This window comes from Erpetoichthys calabaricus, chromosome 11 (genome assembly GCF_900747795.2).
Source record: "Erpetoichthys calabaricus chromosome 11, fErpCal1.3, whole genome shotgun sequence".
Classification (NCBI taxonomy): Eukaryota; Metazoa; Chordata; class Cladistia; order Polypteriformes; family Polypteridae; genus Erpetoichthys; species Erpetoichthys calabaricus.
The window spans coordinates 125,929,944-125,945,864 of NC_041404.2; positions in this window are offsets into that span (position 1 = coordinate 125,929,944).

Consider the following 15,921-nt stretch of genomic DNA (forward strand, 5'->3'; position numbering starts at 1 on the left):
TAAACTGAAACTGTGAATTGGTCATCGCACGTTGACACGGATAGTGAAACTGATGCAAACAACACCATACAATTCAACTGCCACGATATACATGGTGAATTTGGTCCCATGAAGGTTCACCTTGGTGTGAATAGCTTGGTGACAAAAAAGGTAAAATGATTGTAGAAGGACAAGAAAATTGTTATCCTCCTAAGCACCATTCATAAAGCAGCGACTGTCAATGTTCATGTTAGGAGAAATGTGGAAGTCACTAATCCACGCTGTGGTAGCGTACAGTAACACAATGAGGATGTCACTCTTGCGGCTCTGGCACTGGCGTTCTACTCTCTCAAGCATAGGCAACAGGAAAGATATTATGACAAAGATACACAAAGAAACACATTTCTGCTGTCCTGATTGTAACATCAGGCTGTGTATTGGTGACTGTTTCAAAACATATAACACGAAGGACATGTGCAAAATCTGTATCACTACAGCAGTGGACATTAGACATACCTATCCTCCTGTATTTATGTTGATGTTCTAGTATTTGCATGTTTCAATTACACATAATAACGTTTTTTATTTGTTGAAAAAAAAATTCAATGGATTTGGCTTATTTTTCTGGGGGTAAACCAGCTAAGGAGCTGTCAACATCAAAGACCTTACTAAATCTGTTGTTTTATTACAGCCACATTGATCTTTCTGTTTGTGTCCTTTCACAGGGTTTCAAAGGCACGTTAAACCGGCGGCACATTACAGAACTTCTAGTTGGAAGGGATGTCAAACCTAATAACTACAGGTGTATCTCGTCGCCTTGAGAATGTCAGATTACTTGACCAGGAGTCACAATGGATGACAAATTACACAACTCTGTAATGACCGTTCTGCACAGTTTCCAATTTCCAGAGTTTCACAACCTCGGTGCATGGTGGCTGCCAATTAATGTGTTTCCTAAAAGAATTCTTTCCAGGTATGGCAAGTTCAGCTGCAATCTCAGTTCATTTTCTTTCCTTCTTCCATTCTGTTGTAGTATGACAAACAGAAGACATGAGACCAATGAGCCTATCATCATTCTTGTTCCTTATTCTTCATGGCTACATTCTTTGCATTGTACTTTCAGGTGAGTGCTCACTTGTTGTCAGGCTGATTCTACGACTAAAGACAAAAATCAAACATGTATGAATTAATCAGCTTGAGACACAGACCGGTCTAACTGAGTCGCTGGGGATTTCAAACTGCATGTCTGGTGGTCACAGGAGTGCACTGCAACTGCCCTCGACCTGTTAAGATTATGTAAACGAAGTCAGCGACTGAATATCAATGGAAAAATCGTGTAGTTTGAGGGGGCTCTTATCAAGAAAAACATATGCAGCTAAGCTCATTCTGCAATTGTTAATCAAACAATCATATTTCTGCTACCTTCTCTATTTTACATCTACATTATATTGGTCCAACACTTCTTTCACATTCTTGCACTTAAATGTCATACCTAATTTTTTATTTTCAGACGCACACCTGATGAAGACTAAACAGTCAAAATGTCACATCTCGCTGCCTTTTTTAATTTGTTTGCCACATAAGTAAACTTTACCTATTGCTTTCTTCTTGCAGATAAATGCTGGTACAGCCCATCGCTAATTGCAAAGGCTATGTTTGAACTGTATACGGTCCCTAGGAGGTGTTGCAGCTCCCCAAACATCCAACACACTGGCTTAGACACAAGTTTTGCCACAAAAAGAGGGATTTTATTGATGTGGAATAGGTTCCCAAGTAAGAGTTTCCCACAACACAGTCACAAAAACAAGTCAAATGTACAGCAATGCACAATAGGTCTCTGTTGTCTGCTCTCCCTCTCGGCCTCCAATCCACCCGACTCTGGCTCCTGGAGTTGAGGCAGGCAGCTCCTTTTATATAAAACCCGGGAAAACTTCCGGGTAAGGCTGGAGCATGACAAAGTAGGGTTCACCAGTTCTCTCTCTGCATGTCCTGGTGGTGCCCATGGGACCTACCAGGGCTGAGCCAAAGAACTCCAGTTCTATGATACCCTGTGGGAATTCGAGGTGCTGCCGCAACCCAGGAGGGCTATCATTTATTGTTCCGGGTAGCAATGCCCCATGCAGGTCACCCTCCCCGGTCCTTTCAGGTTATGGACATCCCTGCAGAGCAGGGGTCCCAGATGGTGCCCCTCATATGTGTAATGAAAGTTTGAATTCTAGGCCCAATTTTGGGCTTTTTATTACAGGAAAAATTCAGCAGTGCTAGAAAAAATCAAGAGGAAAAGTGCTGGATGTTTTTTAGGGTTTTGCCCTATGAGGTCTAAGCAAAAGTTAAAGAAGCTAAATCTTTTTATTGTAAGCAAATATTAACAAGGTAATATAGTGTTTAAAAGTACAGCAGGATTAAGAACTGCATATGCCAGCTGTAACTTTAAAAATGTATTATTCTTCAGCAAGAACATGAGTAAAAGTGGAATGGGGTTAAGGGAGGGAGAGTAGTTCTTTACATAGAGATCTGTAGGTGAATGAAAATGCAGTGTAGCTGTAAGACCTTCATATCTTATCTCAGGGATAATTTGGAAACACCAAGACACATTAGGCTGACTGACTGTTTCTTAACTAAACTGTTCAACGTGGAACATTCCACAATTCAGTATTGTTATTTTTCTTGTACCTTAATCACTAATGAATAAATGGAAAAGGAAAGACAGAAAGATCAAAGAACAACAAATATCCTTACCTCAGCATGTGAATATTGTACCTCATTATCCTAAGGACAATATGTGTACAGTATATGAGTTTCACCTCCATTATTGATACATCTTGATCTCTACTGATTGAGAAAGACTTATCATTTTATGAAGCTATACTGTAAGCTGCCCTCTCTCTTCTAATGTGTAATGTAATACCAAGCATCAGTGTAAAAAGCCTCTTTACATATTTTGTTCACTAACTGGAGTATCAGTTTTGATTTCTTGAGAGCAGGCTCCAATGTGGAGATACATTTGGCCTTACTGATCATGGCTTTCAACTAATACTGAGGAAACACGGTGCTGAGTGTTACTTCTACAAGAAATTTTCTGATTAAAGGCAAATTTCAACTGTCAATTTCTACCAGCAATGGTCAAGAAAGAGCAATGCATGGCAGGAACCAACAATAGACTGAATATGCCAGTTTATCAAAGGGCCTTTGTCAGAGATACAAATATGGATGATGTGTGGTTCATGTGTCAGAGGGGGACACTTTTACATTTTTTTTGTGCACTGGGTGGTTCCATTAGGCACTCACTGTTGGGGACTGGGGGGTGAGAAGTTAAAAGGCTATCTGTACTTATTAATGGTATTTGCTATCCTGCAAGGGAATCACTGCTTTGAAGTCTGACCTTAGAGAATGTTTGTATTTACCTGGCTTGGAAATATTGGTTCCTAATCAGCATATCTGAACTTATTAATGGGTGGTAACCATACATTTTGTTAACTTATGTTTTTATTAATTGTTAAACCCAGGCAATTTAGAGGTGCCATTGATTAGACTGTTTGTCCAGGACTGACAACAGAGGGGTGAAGTAAATATAAACTGCTGGCCAGCAGAAGGCAGGAGGGAGAGTCCACAGGAAACGCTGCCAAGACACTCGTACAGGGCACAGGGGCTCGCAGGCAGACAAGGGTACCTGGCTGGCACGACGTGAGGCACAAGGACGGCAACATATACCTCCAGGGAGGAAGCGACAGCTCCACCAGGAGACGCCAGTTGTGGGTCCAGCGAAAGAGGGAAGCCGCATGAGAGGACCCAGTAAAGCTGACAGACGAGGAATGAGGCGTGCCTAGGTCCCAGCAACACAAGGAGCCCAGAGTGGAAGAAAAAGGAACAACAAAGAGACGCTGACAGGGAGTCAACAATTTGACACAGCCTTCTGCCGGGTAACAGAGTGCATCCATGAACAATTAAGTGTTGGGGTAACACAGTGCCCAAACTGGACTCTGCACCACTAAAGGTTGTATCCTACAATTCTTATTTTTACGGACTTTTAGAGTGTGGACTGTGTATTTTCCTTATATAAAAAAGGACATTAATTCCTCATATGTTTAGGTTCTGTTATGTTCATTTATCTTTTTAATGTACCTTATATTGTCTTGTACAATAGAACTTACTGTTGCTTTTTTCTAAATTACTGTTGTGTCTTTCATTGTGTGTTTACTCACCGCCCAATTTAAAGAAACCTATGTGCTATTACTGGTAAATTTCAAGAGTTCCCAGTCTCTTAATAAAACTGGGTGGCGTAGTCGGATATTTTAATGGTGTCTAAGTTAGATTACCTATAAGTGTGACCAGACACCTGTGACATAATTTTGGCGTAGTCGGCAGGATTGGGCTTGTGAGTAACACACTTGGAAGTACTAGGCATTTTTTTTAAATCATTTTTATTTAGTTATTGATTTTGTGGGGTAGTTTTATTGTGTTTTTTTATTTTCATCATGATGATGCCTATTTTTGCCGGTGCACCTTGGATTGCCAAGTTTAATGGGGAAAAAGTTGATTTGAAATATGTTGAGTGGAAAGAACAGATGCAGGGGTTATTAGAAGCTGCTGAATATGGGGAGTCTCAAAAGGTCAGTATTGTGATGGGAGCATTGACTGGCGATGCCAAACGGGAAGTCAGTGTGTTGAGTGTGGAAGAAAGAGATAGGGTTACAAAGATTTTTCTGGTTCTAGATAGATTATACGGTGACCAAGTCCCGTTAGCTACTCTGATGTCCCAATTTTACAGTTGTGCACAAAGGACTAATGAACCTTTCAGGGCTTTTGTCCTTAGATTAAGAGAACTTCATTGCAGGTTACAACAGCGTAGCCCAGCCCAAGCCCCCTCCGATATACAGCTGCGAGATCAGCTCTTGTTGGGCCTCCAAGACAGTGGACTGCAACAAGCACTACGGACATTTGTGCGCCACCACCCAGATAAAACTTTTGGGGAAGTGCATCAAGAGGCTCTGCTGCTGGAAGGGGAATGCAATTATACGGGACACAGAGAAGCAACTTGCGGAGTTGTTGGTGAGTCCTCTGCAATTAATTCTCATTCACAGGCAGACTGGAGACTAGCATTCCAGGCCGAGATTCTGGGTGACCTGAAAACACAGATGAAGGAATGGACTCAGGAGCTGCTGAAGGAACTGAGGCCAGCAGTTCCACAGGTTGATGCTGCCCAGCCATTAGCACACTCTCAGCCAGATAGGAGGCCTCACACTAACAGCCGTTATGCCTGGGATTCACAAGGTAGGCCCATTTGTAATCAGGGCAGACAAGCAGGTCATTTGGCACGGAACTGTCCATCCTCTAGTGGGCGCCCTACTTTAAACTTTTAAGCCCTGCAGCTGTGGGCCGGGTAGCAGGGTTGGAGCATGATCCCCGAAAGGCCAATATGCCCGCTGATTGGTGAGTGTCCCATGGTACGGGTCACCATCGAAGGCAAAACTTTAAATGGACTGTTAGACACAGGATCCCAGGTTACCCTGATGCAAGAGAGCTTTTTCAAACAGCATTTTGCAGATAACAAAGAAGTTGGGCAGGCTCCGTTTCTTCTAACCCTGAAAGCTGCCAATGGGTTGGATATCCCATATACAGGGTATGCCACCATGGATTTTGAGGTGGCTACTGTGAAGTTACCAGCCAGAGGGGTTGTAATTGTGAGAGACGAGGTCCAGACAAGACCATTGCTGATTGGAATGAACGTAATCTCTGCTTGTTGGCATGCAGTTTTTCAGGCTCCAGAGTCCCCTGTTGTGCTAGCACAAGCAGCTCCCAGTATGCAAAAAGCATGGTCTCAGGCCTTTGCTGTGTGTCAATACACTGAGACATATCGGGAAAATGATGGATTCCGTGGATATGTACGACTTGCCTGCCATCGTGGTGTGAGGGTCCCTGCCAGAAGTGAAGTAGTGGTGTGGGGAAGAGCGCCTTCTCGTGGAGGAGGATCGAACTATTGTGGGCTGGTGGAACCCCTGTCTGAACTGTCATCTTTGACTGTTGCACGAAGAGTTGCGATGGTGAAAGGAGGACGTATGCCTGTGCGTATTTGCAACTTGAACTCTTTCCCTGTGTTCATAAGCCGATACCAGAAGTTGGGCTGCTTGTTCTGGTTAGATGAAATGGAGCTGTGGGATCCAAACGAAGTGGTTCTGGAAGCAATGGACAATGGGGTCGTGCAGGTGCATCTGGTGGAGCAGGATAGGGCTGACCAGCCAACCCTGAGACCAGAGCTGGCGAGTTTATGCCAGCAGGAGGATTTGACCCCACAACAACAGAAAGAGCTACAGGCATTACTACTGAAATGGAACCAGGCCTTTGCATTGAGTGATGAGGATTTTGGGTGTACTGACCTGGTGCAACATCGGATTCTGACAGGAGATGACCCACCAGTGCGAGAGAGATTTCGTCCCTTACCACCCAACATGTACCAGGAAATGAAGGTACTTTTGAAGGAAATGTTACAAAGTGGTGTCATCCAAGAGAGCAGTAGCCCCTGGGCAGCCCCAGTTGTGATGGTAAAGAAAAAAGATGGTCGGTGGCATTTCTGTGTAGACTATCGCAAGTTGAATGCGATGACTCATAAAGATGCATTTCCTTTGCCTAGGATTGAAGAGACTTTGACCACCCTCACCAAAGCACAGTGGTTTTCCACTTTGGACTTAGCCAGTGGCTACTGGCAGGTGCAGATGGACCCCCGTGATCGAGAGAAGACAGCTTTTGCCACACCCCTTGGCCTATATGAATTCAACCGTATGCCTTTTGGGCTTTGTAATGGTCCAGCCACTTTTCAGAGGCTGATGCAGCAGTGCCTACGCAGTCCCTTGTCAGAATCAGCCTTGGTCTACCTAGATGACATCATTGTGTATTCACCAGACTTCTCCACCCACTTGCGGCATCTTGATGAAATATTGATGTGCCTATGGAAGCATGGCCTCAAATTGCACCCTACTAAGTGTAAACTGTTCCAGAAGCAAGTGAAATTTTTGGGACATGTTGTCAGCCAGAAGGGGGGTAGAGCCAGATTCAGAAAAGGTGACAGCGGTGCAAGCATGGGCTCCACCACAGACTGTGAGCCAGGTAAGAGCTTTTCTGGGCCTAGCGGGCTATTACCGTCATTTCATAAAAGACTTTGCAAAGATCACACGGCCTTTGACTACTTTGCTCACTGGAGCCCCGGCAGATAAAAGACTTGGCCACAGAAAGGTAAATTGGACACAGGAGTGTCAACAGGCATTTGATTTACTGAAAACTACTCTGACACAGGCCCCTATCCTTGCATTTGCAGACTTTACATTGCCATTTGTCTTATATACAGATGCTAGTCATCACGGACTAGGTGCAGTTTTGTCACAGGTCTAGGAGGGCCAGGAAAGAGTGATTGCATATGCCAGCCGAAGTTTACACCCTGCAGAGCAAAATGATGCAAATTACAGTTCTTTTAAATTGGAGCTTTTGGCACTAAAATGGGGCCATTACTGAGAAATTTAAAGATTATTTGATGGGGGCTAAATGCATTGTGTATACGGACAATAACCCTGTTGCCCATTTACAGACGACACGCCTTGGAGCAGTGGAGCAGCGGTGGGTGGCCCAATTGGCATCATTTGACTTCGAGGTGAAGTACCGTTCTGGTAAGGAAAATGTAAATGCTGACTCCCTGTCCAGATTTCCTGTTAGTACCCCCTCTACAGAGATGGTAGCCCGAACAGACGAGGTCTTTGTGGTACCCTCACTCCATGAGGGGCAGCCCTCCATTGGTGCTAAATGGAGAACAAGCCAGGACCAAGATTCAGAGCTCCAAGGGATAAGAACCTACGTACAACAAGGACGAGGCCCTACCACTGCTGAGCGGAAGAGGCTGTCAATCCCAGAAAGAAAATGGCTACAACATCTACAGAGGTATGTCTTGGTTGAGAATGTCCTGTGCCGCAAGACACTAGATCCTAACACCCATGAACCTAGGTTCCAGGTACTGTGCCCAGTACAAGAACGACTGGAGGTGTGGAAGGTGCTCCACGAAGCCGCAGGGCATTCAGGAATAGAGAGAACTTTGACTAATCTGCGTCGACAATTTTTCTGGCCAGGCATGGAGAAGGAGGTAAAACTGTTTCAGGCTGGGTGTGTCAGTTGTAGCCTGCAGAAGGATAGGACTACATGTAGGGCACCTTTACAACCCATTTCTGTTTCTTTTCCTTTAGAGGTAGTGTCCATAGATTTTCTCTCTCTAGGAAGGCCACAAGATTACTATCAGTACATTTTAGTTATGACTGATTTGTTTTCTCGTTATGCATGGGCAGTGCCAACTCGAGATCAGACAGCACTGACTACTGTACGGGCATTAGAGACAAATGTAATCCGACATTTTGGGTGCCCCATGCGGTTCCACTCGGACCAAGGACCCAATTTTGAGTCCACCCTAATGCAACAGCTGTGTGAGTTGTATGGTGTAGAAAAGAGTAGGACTACGCCCTATCATCCAGCTGGTAATGGTATGACTGAGATTTAACCAGACCCTGCTGAGTATGCTAAGAACCCTAAGTGAGGAAAAGAAGAGTCGTTGGCCTGATTTCTTACCCCAGTTATTATTAATTTATAATAATACTGTTCACACTTCCACTGGCTATGCTCCTGCTTATCTGATGTTTGGTCGCCATTTGAGACTCCCGACAGATGTGATTCTGGAGGTGGATAGGCTGCAGTCTGGGGGTACCAGAGAGGAATGGGTAAAGGAGCACCATCGGAGGCTACTATATGCAGGTCAGATTGCTAAGGGGAAAATGGATAAGGCAGCAAAAAATTATAAAACTCAGTACGACAAAAATGCTCAGGCTGTTCCCTTGCTTCCTGGAGAAAGGGTATGGCTGAGAAATAGAGGTAGACACGGACAAGGGAAGCTGACAGGTTGGTGGAACCAAGAACCCTATGTGGTGCTGGGCCAGGTAGGGGATTCTGGGGTGGTGTATAAAGTGAGACCAGAAGGGGGAGGTAGAGAGAAAAATGTGCACCGTAATGTTTTAAAGCCTTGTTGTCTCCACTAAGTGCTTCAGCTACCCCAACGGCCGAACCATCTCCACCTGGACTTCCCATATATGGGTTTTGGACAATGGGAAACCCAGCCTCGAGAGAAAATAGGGATGTCACAGAGAGGGGAGCTATGGAGTTGCGCCGATCGAGGAGGGAAAATTTGGGGAGACCCCCAGCCCGTTATAGAGAATAAGAAGATTAAACTGATTGTCCGGGACTGACAATGGTTAAGTCTGGGGGGATGTCAGAGGGGGACACTTTTACATTTTTTTTTGTGCACTGGGTGGTTCCATTAGGCACCCGCTGTTGGGGACTGGGGGGTGAGAAGTTAAAAGGCTATCTGTACCTATTAATGGTATTTGCTATCCTGCAAGGGAATCACTGCTTTGAAGTCTGACCTTAGAGAATGTTTGTATTTACCTGGCTTGGAAATATTGGTTCCTAATCAGCATATCTGAACTTATTAATGTTTGGTAACCATACATTTTGTTAACTTATGTTTTTATTAATTGTTAAACCCAGGCAATTTAGAGGTGCCATTGATTAGACTGTTTGTCCAGGACTGACAACAGAGGGGTGAAGTAAATATAAACTGCTGGCCAGCAGAAGGCAGAGTCCACAGGAAACGCTGCCAAGACACTCGTACAGGGCACAGGGGCTCACAGGCAGACAAGGGTACCTGGCTGGCACGACGTGAGGCACAAGGACGGCAACATATACTTCCAGGGAGGAAGCGACAGCTCCACCAGGAGACGCCAGTTGTGGGTCCAGCGAAAGAGGGAAGCCGCATGAGAGGACCAAGCGAAGCTGACAGATGAGGAATGAGGCGTGCCTAGGTCCCAGCAACACAAGGAGCCCAGAGTGGAAGAAAAAGGAACAACAAAGAGACGCTGACAGGGAGTCAACAATTTGACACAACTTCTGCCGGGTAACAGAGTGCATCCATGAACAATTAAGTGTTGGGGTAACACAGTGCCCAAACTGGACTCTGCACCACTAAAGGTTGTATCCTACAATTCTTATTTTTATGGACTTTTAGAGTGTGGACTGTGTATTTTCCTTTTTAAAAAAAAAAAAGGACATTAATTCCTCATGTTTAGGTTCTGTTATGTTCATTTATCTTTTTAATGTACCTTATATTGTCTTGTACAATAGAACTTACTGTTGCTTTTTTCTAAATTACTGTTGTGTCTTTCATTGTGTGTTTACTCACCACCCAATTTAAAGAAACCTGTGTGCTATTACTGGTAAATTTCAAGAGTTCCCAGTCTCTTAATAAAACTGGGTGGCGTAGTCGGATATTTTAATGGTGTCTAAGTTAGATTACCTATAAGTGTGACCAGACACCTGTGACACATGACTAAAATGTAAAATAATGGAGTTATATGATCCTAAGAGCAATTTGACTAAGCAAAATACAAGTAAGGAAATAACACAGAGTTTGATTTCTGCTCCTTTGAAACACAACAAAGGATATATAGAAACTTGAATATAAAATAAACATTCAACATACTCAGTCAATGCTTCATGAAATAAGACACTGCTGTCAATTAGCGATATAACAAGAAGCTGAGTGTTCCTGGCTGCAAAGTTGATAAAGTGATAGCACTGATGTGCACAAATCAGAACTGAGGGTATAGGGGAAACGTGAGGGCTTTTAAAGGCCAATAAAGGAAATGACATCAGGGGGGCTGGAACCGGAAAGGTCTTCATCCATAGGGTCAGGCCCGGAAATGACATCAGAGGGGCCGGAATCGGAAAGGTCTTCATCCATAGACTCAGACCTGGAAGTGACGTCAAAGGTGTCGGAACCAGAATTGATGTCACCAGGACCAGGTGGAATTTCCTGTGGACGGTCTGCAGAAAAGCATAGAAAAAGGGTCAGTGCACTCTGCCATCTCCCGGTCTGATTCGAAATTACTGTCATTCAAACCCTTTAGCTGCCTCCCATGCGCAGGTGTGTGACATTGTATTACTTAGGATGTCTGCAGGACAACAAACCTAGAAGGATCATATGCTCAAATTCACACAAGGAACCCACTGTTTAAAGAGAGACATTAAAGTGACAGACAAAATTTTACAAAATCGTTTGTCTTCATGAATGTCTAGCTAATTTTAAGATCTTTATTTAGACATATAAAGTTGTGAGCAGGTTTGCCCCTTTTTACTTTACAGAACTTGTTTTTGTAGTTCAGCATGTGCATAACAAGATGAAAAATCCTACGTTTCCAAGAATAAATAAAAGTACCACTGGGCCTTTCGCTATAGGATCCCAAACTCTGAAATGATCAACTTGCCACTATCAGAGTCTCAACTAAATCAAGACTGCTAAGCCTTTACTTTATTAGAGCATTCTCTTGTTAAGGCTGTGAAGAATTTTCTTATTAATTTTGCAATCATTACAGCAATATTTGTGACAATTGTGATGGATGGCCAGGACCATTACCCAGCCGGGAAGTCAGGTGGGTGGTAGGACCAGGGAAGAGAGCATGGTTGGGACATTATCTCTCCCAAGACACTAGAGGGCAGCTCCCCTAGGTTGCTACAGCACCATAGGGGCATGCCAGGAGTTGTAGTTTGGAGCAGCCCTGTTGGGTTCCATGGATGCTGCCAGGGGGTGCTGCAGGTACAGCTGAGCCCTTTGTGGCACCACTTCTGCCACACCCGGAAGTGCTGCTGGAAGAAGGTCAAGAAACGCCTGGAGCACTTACAGGGGCACTATAAAAGGAGCTGCCTCACCCCCAGTCAAGGAGCCAGAGTCGGGAGGGGGAGTGGAGACAAAGACAGAGAGAAAGAGAGAGGAGGAAGGAGGGACTGTGTTTGTTTGTACATTTAATGCTTTGTACTGTGCTGTGTAGTTGGGAGCAACAGAGAAGCACTCCGCCACTTAAATAAAGGCGTGTTGTCTGGCAAGCCTTGTGTCTCTGCCTGTCAGTGTCGGGGTTGGGGGAACCATGCACCCCCTGGTGGTCTAAACAGTCTTTTACTAAATGTGTATGTTTTCCCTGTGTACCTTAGTATCACTGCTATGTTGTATAAGCTATCCCATTTTTATCCTTATAACGAGACCTAGAAATGACATGCCCAATGTCAGTTCTCCTTCATATTCCACCAAAATCACTGACATTTGTTTATACCGTAGTGCACTGAGGAATGTTCAGTGAGGAAAATGAGCAGCCAGCTGAACAAATGTGTATGGAATTCTCACAACTTGGAATTTTGTGTCCACCATTGCTAGCTGGCCTTAGCTTAATACATTCAAGTCTTTCAGTTTATTTATTAGTTAGATGCTTTAAAATCTTAATTAAAATGCAGTAAGGTATATTTGTGTGGTGGAACATTTCAGACAAAAGTAAATAAAAATAAATGTATAGTAAAATGTGACAATAAGCAAATAATAGTATGGTGTTTAAACATAAATAATTAACTTTGTCACAAACATATGTTTTTCATTGCTTTTTTCTTTAGATAGATAGATAGATAGATAGATAGATAGATAGATAGATAGATAGATAGATAGATAGATAGATAGATAGATAGATAGATAGATAGATAGATAGATAGATAGATACTTTATTAATCCCAGGGGGAAATTCACATACTCCAGCAGCAAAAAATATTAAATTAAAGAGTAATAAAAAATGCAGGTAAAAAACAGACAATAACTTGAATAATGTTCAACGTTTACCCCCTCTGGTGGAATTGAAGAGTCGCATAGTTTGGGGGAGGAATGATCTTCTCAGTCTGTCAGTGGAGCAGGACAGTGACAGCAGTCTGTCGCTGAAACTGCTCTTCTGTCTGGAGATGACACTGTTTAATGGATGTAGTGGATTCTCCATAATTGATAGGAGCCTGCTGAGTGCCCGTTGCTCTGCCACGGATGTCAAACCGTCCAGCTCTATGCCAACAATAGAGCCTGCCTTCCTCACCAGTTTGTCCAGGCGTGAGGCATCCTTCTTCTTAATGCTGCCTCCCCAGCACACCACCGCGTAGAAGAGGGCACTCGCCACAACCATCTGATAGAACATCTGCAGCATCTTACTGCAGATGTTGAAGGATGCCAGTCTTCTAAGGAAGTACAGGCGGCTCTGTCCTTTCTTGCACAGAGAATCAGTATTGGCAGTCCAGTCCAATTTATCGTCCAGCTGCACTTTATTACTATTTCTTCATTTATTTGTTACAGTGACAACACATAGAACATGAAATACGCCTTGAAATAAAGCCTGTCACTTTCAGCCATCAAAGTTGAGAGGGTGGGTTCTAGCAAGTACTGTGTTTTGATTGGTGAATCAGTTAAGATAAACTCAAAGTTGTGTCTGTGGCCAATAGAAGTCAGCTAGAATTACTGTACAAAGCAGCTGCTTAAACTCAAGAAGGTCTGACTTCATTATCAGGAATCTGCATCTCCAGTGTCCATTGTAAATGTGACCTTCTCTACCAACGATTCACCACTCAGAACACAGTACTCATTAGAACTCACCTTCTGCACTTTGATGGGTGATAAGCACAGTTTACATTAAAAATAGCATTTTAAGTTGCATATATTGTCACTGAAATAAGTAAATGTAGAAGTAACTAAATACATAAATAAATAAAGAATAAAAACATACTTCATAACACATTTACCGTATATACTCGTGTTTAAGTTCTCCCGTGGATAAGTCGGTGCTTGATTTTACCGTATAATTTCCTGTATTTTATAATGTCGGTTGTGTAAGTCGAATGTGGAAAACTCACGCTATTGGTCCAAGAGATTATGATATGCTAACCCCCATCTGAGAGAGTAACCACGGAGCGCACTGCCTTGTTTTTCTATGTATTGTGCCTACGTGACCGCATGGTAAAACCTAAACTATTCTGAAGTGATGTTTGCACTGATTTGTATTTTTGTATCTCACACCCTCACACACCTTTATCATAAGAGCATCCCTTATCTACGATGGAGCGTTCGACCAGAAGAAAATATGAAGCTGGTTTTAAATTAAAAGTCGTTGAAGTGGCGAAAGAGATTGGTAACTGCGATGCTGCAACAAAATTCGATGTGTCTGAGAATCTGGTGCAAGACTGGAGGAGTCAAGATGATGTAAAAAAAAAAAATTTAGTGTCACATTTTTGAACGGACGTATAAGTTGGGGTCTGATTTTATGATCGATTTTTCAGGTTTCAAGACCCAATTTATATGCGAATATACACAGTAATTATTTATGCTCAAATATCATTGTATTTTATATATATGTCACATTCTTCACTTCCCGGGTCCTCCCAGTGTGGAGTTTACATTTTGGGTTTGCGTGGGTTTCCTCCCACAGTCCAAAGACATGCAGGTTAGGTGCATTGGCGATTCTAAATTGTCCCTAGTGTGGGTGGGTGGGTGTATGTGTGTGTGTGCCCTGCAGTGGGATGGCGCCCTGCCCGGGATTTGTTCCTGCCTTACGCCCTGTGCTGGCTGGGATTGGCTCCAGCAGACCCCTGTGTTAGGGTATAGCGGGTTGAACAATGATTGCTTTATGTTCTTTAGGATTTTATTTTAAATATATTTGTCAATGAGTATAATGTTTGTAAATTGAATTTTCCAATATAAAAATGAGCGACAATGAACTGAATTTGTTGGGTAGCGTAATACAGAAGAGCTGATTAAACAAAAGCGCATTCATGTGTGGAACTGACCATATGATGCATGTTGTATGCCCAGTTTTTTTTATTTTTGGCTTTCTATTTAGGCTTTCTACTTAAATTCTCTGAAACGAGGAGTAATATTGTCAAGCTACAGCATGTTTTATGTGCTTTTCCTGGTTACTGTGAGAGTGAAATATTTATATGTGTGTATTTTGTCAAGGATAAAATGCCATATGAAAACAAGAACAAATTACGTAATTGTAAATATAGCAGGTTCATGACTATAAAACTATTTTATTACATACCTGTGCCATCTGGCTGGCTTATATAGACTCTCTGGCAGCCTCTAATTAGACAGGTGCTTGCTAAAAAGAGAATGGAGGGTACTGGGAGGTCCTGGCACACTTAAAGAGCACCATAAAGCGTGGTGTAATACTTTAGAAGTAGGCAGGGGTGAGAGATCTGTACAAGTGCACTGCACGCATTTTTTCTATTTGCTTCTACACATAATATGGAAAAGAAACAAACAGCCTGCATTGCTATTCAAAAAACAAACATAACCACACAAACCTGCATCCATTTAAGGGTTGTGGGTGTTCAGAGCCAATTCTGGCAGTGCAAAGCAGAAACCGACCCTGGGCTGGGTGCCAGTCCATCACAGGGCTCACTCATGCAGATGCCTACACAAAGCCAATTTAGAATCACCAATCAGACTAACATGCATGTCTTAGGCTTGTGGCAACAAAAATGAAGTACCAACAGAAAAACCCTTCACAGTCACTGGCACCATACAAAGAATGACTTTCACAGGATTAAAATCCATAAGGTACAAGTCCTAAATATTGCACCACCATACACCCAGGAATCATGCAATGCAGATGGCAAAAGCAGAGAGCAAAGCAATACTCACAGCTCCTAAAGCACTCCATCATCTAAAAGTAACGATCTTCTACTTTATTTTTAGTTGAGATTACATACTCTCAAAGTGATTTAGCCTTTTCTTTGCAGATTGGTTCAGACAGTTCTAAACAGATGAAGCTCATATAAGCCCATATGATGGTCAGCGTGATGTCACATGCTAATATTGTGTGCAGACATGCCACAAAGGCATTTGCCTTTTAACAGTGACAGTTGTTCTGCCAAAAAAGTAAAAAGACAGAACTGAAAGGCAAAACTGCGAGGGATCATGAAGGGAAAAATTCTCAAAAATGCAAGGGGTTAAAATTCAGAATATTACAGTAAAACAGAACAAAACCGTAAGAGAAACATTTTTACTTT